Source organism: Chinchilla lanigera, unplaced genomic scaffold, assembly GCF_000276665.1.
Source record: "Chinchilla lanigera isolate Chin_1 unplaced genomic scaffold, ChiLan1.0 scaffold00212, whole genome shotgun sequence".
NCBI classification, from domain to species: Eukaryota; Metazoa; Chordata; class Mammalia; order Rodentia; family Chinchillidae; genus Chinchilla; species Chinchilla lanigera.
This window is the reverse complement of record NW_004955613.1, coordinates 296494-304596: the sequence shown is the minus strand read 5'-3', so window position 1 is coordinate 304596 and position 8103 is coordinate 296494. Positions and strand designations below refer to the sequence as shown.

The 8103-nt window shown below is 41.8% G+C and overlaps 1 protein-coding gene across 1 annotated transcript in view; it reads left to right on the top strand.

Annotated features, from left to right (window-relative positions):
• LOC102027704 (endogenous retrovirus group K member 25 Env polyprotein-like) overlaps positions 1 to 1731 on the top strand; it is a gene marked incomplete in the record, with an annotated part of 12710 nt that extends 10979 nt beyond the window's left edge. Inside the window, 1 exon segment of the mRNA XM_013510130.1 lies at positions 1 to 1731.
• Positions 1732 to 8103: the final 6372 nt, after the last annotated feature.

The following is an 8103-nucleotide window of genomic DNA, read 5'->3' as shown; positions in this document are numbered from 1 at the left end:
TTTCCCTTAACATCCTCCTGGGAAAGCCTGGCCTCCTGTCCACAGGTAAACACCCCACCTACAGAGCAGATGATGTTCTGTTAGAGCTTGTGTCTGCCCTCTGAAAGGAACATAAAACTGAATCCAGGACGACTGCTCAAAATATGCTTATTGGGCAATCCTCAACTCACAGATCTTCTAACAATATTCTTTATTCCATTGTGTATTTTAAATATGTACCTTTGGAACAGATTGTGAGGATTTAATCAACTGATATGCAATTGTAGTAAAGAGCATAAATATGATATACAATGGAATTACCTAACTCATGAGGTGGTCTGTGTTATATATTAAGGTTTTTATTCCTGGGCCAGAGATATAGCTCAGTGGTACCGCGCCTTCCTGACAAGCACAACGTCCAGAGTTCAGTTCCCAGTACCAAAAAAAAGAAAAGTATTCCTAAAACAACAACAAAAAAACCTTTTAAGCTTGGTCTGCTCTAGAAGTACAAAACCCACATAGAAATGGCAGAATCATTAATACTTAATTGGACCCAGGCTTGCAGAAAGAAACTCAGAGAATGGCATGGCACGCAGTTTAACTTGTACTACGGCAGTGCGTGTTTAAAGTACAAGTGAGAGAATGCACACACACAGGGCTCTCTGCCCTGTTCTGAGCTGGACTAGATGCCCCTTCTAAGTAAGGACACGTATTTAATCTCCATTTCCCCCGCTACAATATGCATCATTTCCTACTGCTCCTCTCTTCCTGAGAGCTCTCTGAGTCCACACACTAATATTTGAGCTGAAGACTGAGAGATTTAGGTCTCTATTTATAGATTTCATCTCTGAAACTCAGCCAAATAATGACTGTAGAAGTGTAACAAATGTAGGTAGGGCAACCGTATAAGTAGTACCTGAAACAAGGCATTGTGCAGCTTGTCTTCAGGTATATTAAGACGTGGACAATGCCTCAGTGTCAAGGTTCACACCTAGATGTCCCCACAGAGCCTCATGTGATCACAGACGGGGCTTCCCAGAGTGTTGCATTATGGGGCCATGGAAGAGCGTATCCCCCTCCCAGGCTCCTCCGCTCACTCACTCCACTTCCTGGCACCAGGAAGTGAGCACTTTTCCCCCACCAGGCCTGTCTGCCGTGCTGTCCTGTCTTGGATCCGGCCAAAGATGGGCTGTAACCCGGAGCCAAAACAAACCTCCCCTCCTTTAAGTTGTGGGTGTCAGAGGCTGTTTCCCAGCCATGAGACATTGGCAGACACACCTCAGTCCTTACTGTCCAGAACAATCTGAAGGGCAATACTGCATCCAGTTGAAGTTCAAAAGCAAAACAATATGATCATCTAAAAGTGGATAAAACTATTATCAGTTTACTTCTCCTGAACTGCAGTGAACAGGTACTGGTCTTCATCACAGAGAGCCCACTGGATGGAACTGTCTCTCTGTGATAAGAGCTCTCGCCAGAGCTCTGTGACAAGACACGTTGCAGTCTTTTACGTTGGCAGACTTCACACTGCCCCTCTGCAAAGGCTTAAGCAAGTGTAAGTGGCAGGTGGATGATTAACAGCATGTCCGAGGACAGAGAAAAATATTAAGACTAGAACCACAACATAAAATATCAGGCAGTGATGTCTAGAAATTTAGGAAGAGGACAGTTATGTGTGGTTATCCCCCACCCTGTATTTTCAGAATGGTACTGTGTTGGTTTGGGGCTTATTTTGCAAGGGGAACAACACGATACAGGACACATACTTTATATGATTATTTATAATAGTCACCCAAAGAACAATATACAAAAGAGTGCAGGAAATCTCTCCACACACTAAGACCAAGGAATCTAGCTGAGAGCCTGGATCCACAACAATGTCCTACATGAGTCCAGCTGAATACCCAGAGCTCATAACAATGCCTCCCATGAATCCAACTGGAGGCCCAGAGCCGACGACAATGTCTCATGCAGGTCTGTTTCACGGATCTGCTGGGAAGGCCCAAAGGTCAGTGGTGGAATCTACAAAGTCTGTGCCAGTAGGATGAAGGACCTGTGCTAGCAGATGAGGGATCTGCACTGGAGCCAGGAAGTGATGCTCAGAAGAACCAGAGCTCCCCCAGAAGGTACCACAGCCATCGTCGGCAACAGTGAGGTCCCGAGCTCCTCCGATGATCAGGATGGCCGAGTTCCCATCAGGAAAAGCAATGCAGCAAGCTTTTCCAGGAGCCAGCAGTGCACCATCTTCCCCTCCGGAACCAGGAAGCTATGCTCAAAGTGAGGACCAGAGCTCTCCAAAGGGAACCAAAGCCATTCTCAGTGCCGGCGAGGTCCCGAGCTCCTCGGAGGATGAAAACAACCAAGTTCATCAGGAAAGCCAGCTCCCCACAGCCTCTCTCAGCTCCCAACAGCCTTGCTTCTTCTTCTCCAGGTCTGCCTCTTATGCTGCTGGCAACAGTCCTCAGGTGGGCCTCCCACACCCAGCACCACAGTTACTCAGTTCAGCTGGGGGTTATAAGTTGACCACCAGTTATCAATCCACTACAGGTACTTTGCTGAGAAAATTACTTCCCATCATAAGCTATTGCATGTGATGGCAAAACAGACACTTATTTACCTCCACTGTTATGCACATAGATGTCTCATTTAATTCCTAAATTACGTATTCTAACTTAAGTGAAACATTAGGAATGCATTAGTCTCCAGCTAAGTTTGTTTTTCATTGGTGCTGTGACAGTATTTGGCTTCTCATCAATGAGTGTGAAGCATTTTTAGTGAAGTAAGTCTCTTCATTTTTCTCAGTACTGTTTGTAGGGTTTTGTAGGGTGTGATAAATTCATTTGAGGCCTCTACTATTTAGTACAATGTTTTCATATATTTACTTTTCTATAAATTTTAATCTTATTTTATTTTTTAGCTTTATTGAGGTGTGATTCACAAAAAGTATAAATTTAAGGTTATAGCGTGACGTTAATATAGCACTCATATGTGTGTGCGTGCGTGTGGTGACCACATAAGATAACAACACACCATTGTTAAAGAGCTCCCAATTGCATTTGACCTGCAGACTTCGTCCTGCTCACCTGGAGCTCTGAACCCTTTGACCACGATCTCTGGTTTATCATTTCCAGTGACAGCATATGGCGCGGGATTTGGCGTTTTAGTGTATCCAGAGTTGATGCCACCTACAAGGCACAATTGCTATTTCTTTTTCCAACTTTTCAGTGTAGACAGGCAGCACATGAAATGTGCTCTATTTAGGTCTTCTTCATGGCCAGTGTTTATGTCTTGCTCTTAAATTTGTGTCTCAAGAGAAAAATGGGACTCTTTTAGCAGAGTTATTAATATTGTCTGGTTATCTAATAGCTCAAAGATAGAAATTTATAGGACTGTGCCTTTTCATTTCATTCCAGTAATTGACTAGTTCAATGAGAAAAACTCACTCCAGCAACAAATATTGAATTCTGTTTGTGCCATCATTTATGTAAGAGTAAATCTTCTCTCCAAGTAAATACATTATTTGTTTGTTTTTTTTGTTGTTGTTGTTTTTGTTTTGTTTTTCTTCTTGTATCATTTAAAATATTTACATCTATAGTTTGTCATTTTTCAAATCATAAACATATATGTCATATGAAATAGTCATTTTTCATATCATAAATACATACTTATCATACAAAAATGTCATATTTCATGTCATAAAATACATATATTTCATTAATAAATTATACAACAATTTTAAAAAGGTAATACTTGCCCATATGTGTTCAATAAAGTAGCAGGCAAAATCCTTGTAAGTCAGTTCACATTAATTGTAATTATACCTTTTCACAAAATTTAAAACACTCTGCAGGGTAAATCTTCAATATCTTCTATATCTGAGAAATTTCCAAGAGACTTGTGCCCCTCTGTTCATTTTGTACCAGAAAAACTCCTTAACTGCATCTCATTATACTCAACTCAGAAACAGAAGGTAGCGTTGTGGTTGTCAGGAGCGAGGGGAATGGAGACTTGCTTTTGGAAATATGTAAATTTACAGTTTTGCAAGATGAATATGTTCTAGAAATCTGTTGTACAACAAAGCACCTATGGTTATAAGCACTTATTGTTCAGCTACAATATTATTAAGGTAGTATAAACCCCCGTAGTATGTGTTATCGCAATTAACTCTTAAAAATCTAGAAATATGACGTAGGTGTTTTTATGTTAAATATAAAATACTTGGTACAAGTATCATAGTCATCTCAACAGAAAATTCTAATATGCAAAGTATCTGACTTAAACATTGTATAAATAATCACTTAATCCATGATAGGAATTACCCAATCATGACACAGCATTGTTCAGGCCCACGTCTCCCTGTTCAGATACAAAAAACAAGATATACTTCATTGTTTGTTTTGTGTTGTATTTTATGTAAAGTTATGTACAGCATAGAGACAGCATGTCACTATGCAGTTCAGGCTGGGCCTGAACTCACTTTGTAGTCCAGTCTGGCCTCTAACTTGTGCTGATCCTCCTGCCTCAACCTTCCCAGTGCTGGGATTACAGGCTGGTGTCACCAAGCCCAGCTATTATTGCTTCTTGAACGCTCGATGAGTTAATTTTCTTGGGCTACCCCCCCTGTTGCCTCTATAGTGAAGCATAAAATATTAGACTTTGTAAATTTTTCTTGCACCCATTATTTTTCACTTTCCTGCTTTTTTTCTTGGTTCATTTTTCACTTTTCCTTTCTCCCTTTCAGCCTTATGGGAGAAGTTGGTTAAAAAGACCAGGGAAATTTTAGTGTCTGACCAGGAGCAGAATTTGGATTTGATTTGTGCAAGAGAATATATAAATTTGGAATATATGTTAGAGCAGAAAATTAAGCTCATTAGTACATTAAGCCAAGAAACTCCGTGGTGACTGAATCCATTAACAGAGAAAGTGCAGAGAAGCAGGTGTCTAAAGACATAGCACTAGGTATACATACATATGTAATCTCCCCCCAAGCCTCAAAAGTGTGAAAGGTGATCAGTCATGGAACTGCTGTACAGCTCAGTTCCTTCAGTCAAGGATGAGATCCCGCCCTAAGCGAGCTGTCAGGGGTGGGGCCTGGCCTGAGGACACTGTCCCTGAGGCCTGACCTGGAAGGGTGCGGCTCCCTCCCAGGGACGCTCCTTTCTTTCTGCTACCTGGACACCATAAAACAAGTGATTTACCTCTACCAAAACTTTTCAATATGTTTATTACGGTTTTTATTTCTAGATATCCCCCAAGATCTCCTGTGCTCAGAGGCAGGGTTTGGAAGGTGGTGAAAGGAGAACTATAGCCGAATTGCTGTAGAAGGAGGGTCTGCTCAGAAGAGGCGCCCCCTTGAGTGTGATGTGGAAGGTGCGTCTCCCTCCCTGGTTCCTCGCAGTCTTCCCTCTGCTTCTTTTAACACCGTAATATGTGCAGCTTTCCTTTGCCCAGGTCCTTCTGCTCTGCCCTCTCTAGATTGCTGAGCATGGACTGAAACCTCTTCCCATGTTGTGGGTTTTAAAATTTGTGTCCTAACAATAAAAAGTCACAAACACTCATTATGGTACCAGAGAGATGCGGTTGTGCTGTGACTACCGCATCACATGACTCAGAAGCCTGTGACATGGGCTGGTATAAGGAGTATGGAGAGGTTTGGAGATGCTGGCTACAGAAGACCTAGAAATCTGTAAGACGAGCTTGATGAGAGATTATGGACTAGCAGGACTCCACTGGTTGCAGGTTCAAAATAGCAAAGGTGAAAGGCTTTGCTTTGAGAAGAGAGCCCAGGGCACCATGTTCCAGAATAGCGGTGCCCTAGGTTCTGTGTTCCTCAGGATGGGTTCATGGCACTCAGCCACACAAGTACTCAACCCCTGACGACTGCTAACCTGTCTACTGCTCCAGCTGGCAGCAGACACTGGTGTCCTCCACACGGTGCTGGGTTTAGGTGCATGCAGAATCTTTCTTTGCCACAGGAAAGGCCATTTTCTGGTCTCTTCACCTCCAATAGGATAAATGCTACAACTCTAAATATAACCTGCAGGATTCCTCATGATCGGCCCTCACTCTGCACTCTCATCTCTTTGGCTAATTCTTTCATGTTGCATTTGCGTAGCATTTGTCATTTTGTTAAAATAAATTTGGGCACAAAAAAAATATTTTCATTTACTTATCTGTAGGTTCACACCATAAACCAAAATCTCCTGTATAGAGGGATACATCTGATAAGTGCGGGTAAAGGAATTATGAGGGTGATGACAGTAAAACAACTTTGAAGTCTGGGATTTTTTTCATGCTGCATATGTAAACTCTTCAAAATACAGTGAAGTGCTGGCATTCTTCTCTATGATGCTGTTGTCTAGTACACTGAAGTTCCCCCTGACTCCAACCATGTATTACGTCTGTGGAAATGGGTTGACTGAATGTATTGGGAATTTCAGTGAGTTGACTTGGGTTTTCAGATTAGGACTAATTTGAGGTCAATGATGCAACAAATTTGGATGTATTTTTGTTGTGAAGTTAACTTGGAGCAAGTTTACACTTAATCAATGTTTTTACCTGTGAAGGAGGAGTTTTCCAAGTGAAACTCTGAGTCTGATTAATATGTCAAAGTCAAATTAAACAGGGAAGAATTGTGAACAGGATGATATATGCCTTATTGCCATTATTCAGAATGTTCTTGATGTCTTATGTGTGACAGACTATGTATAAACATGTGAAGTGACCCAGACCAGTGAATCACTGCATCCCACAACTCTGGAAGTTTGGAAAAAGAAAATTAAAAAACTTAAGAAGACACCTCAAGGTAAAAGATGCAGTCAGAAATGGACAGGACCTGGCAGGAGGAGCAGGGATGGGAAACAAGAGGTGGGAGGAGCAGTGGGGGTTGGAGGGGAAGGGGAGAAAATGCACGAAATGTGCTACGCATGTGTGCAAGCTCCCCAGGATAAATGCAATCATTGCGGACTGCACCCATGGACTAACAAAAAACAAAAAATTTAAATTTAACAACAGAAATGAGTCAGTTCTTCTAAAATGAAGTGGCACAAATAGCCAATAAGTACATGAAAAAATGTTCAACATTTTTGGCCACTAGAAATACACACATCAAAACAAGTTTCCTTCTTAATCTAGTGATAAGTCACAAGACAAACCCCTTAACCCCTGTGAGAGATTTAAGCTCTTTTATTAAGGAATTAATAAAAACTCCTTCCTCTTCACCTGTTCCCATCCAGTTCCCCTCTACAAAAGCCAACCTCGCCCTCATCCGTCTTGGCAGAATCAGAAGTGCAACTCTGACAAACGATACCCTCTGCTCGGGCTGTTCTGACCCACGAATAACGCACACCACTTGGGCTGTTCTGGCCCATGGACATCCCCTCCCAGAAAATGTTCTGGCCCACGGAGACCCTCCCCAAAAAGGACAGCTTAAAAATCCCATGCTTTGCTCAGCTCAGGGCTGTCCTAGTCCGCTGTGCAGCCCTCCGTGTCGCTCCCCCGATAAAGACTCCTCTTGTGTCAGACGGTCTGCTCTGGTTCTGTGTGGGTCTTGGCCTGATCATATCATCTAGTAAGAATGATGTTATCAAGAAGTCAATACACAGTACGTTCTGGAAGTTTGTAGAGAAAAACAACTCTCCCATGTTATTGGTAACATTGCAAACTGCTGTGATCACTATGGAAATCAGTGTCAAGTTTCCTTGAAAATTTTTAAATAAAATTCTAATTGGTAAACTACACTTCTTAAGGTTATCTTTCCAAAAAAAGTCAAAGGCATCAAGTTACAGTTATATATCCAGCCTCAAAAAAGTAATTCATAACATCTAAATCATGGAAACAGCTTATGTTCCCATCAACAGATAAATTCATGAAGAAAATGCATATATCAGAATGGAGAACTAGTCAGGCATAAAGAACAGATCTGAGTCATCAGTAGGAAAACTGATGCATCTCCAGACAATGATACTGAAGTCCTGAAAGAAAACAACTCCTAACCCAGATTGATGTACCCTACAACACTATCTTTCAAAATTAATGGAGAGGGCTGGGGATTTAGCTCAGCACACAGTGCCCACCTGGCAAGTGCAAGGTTATGAGTTCAATTCCCAGTACTGGAAAAAAAAC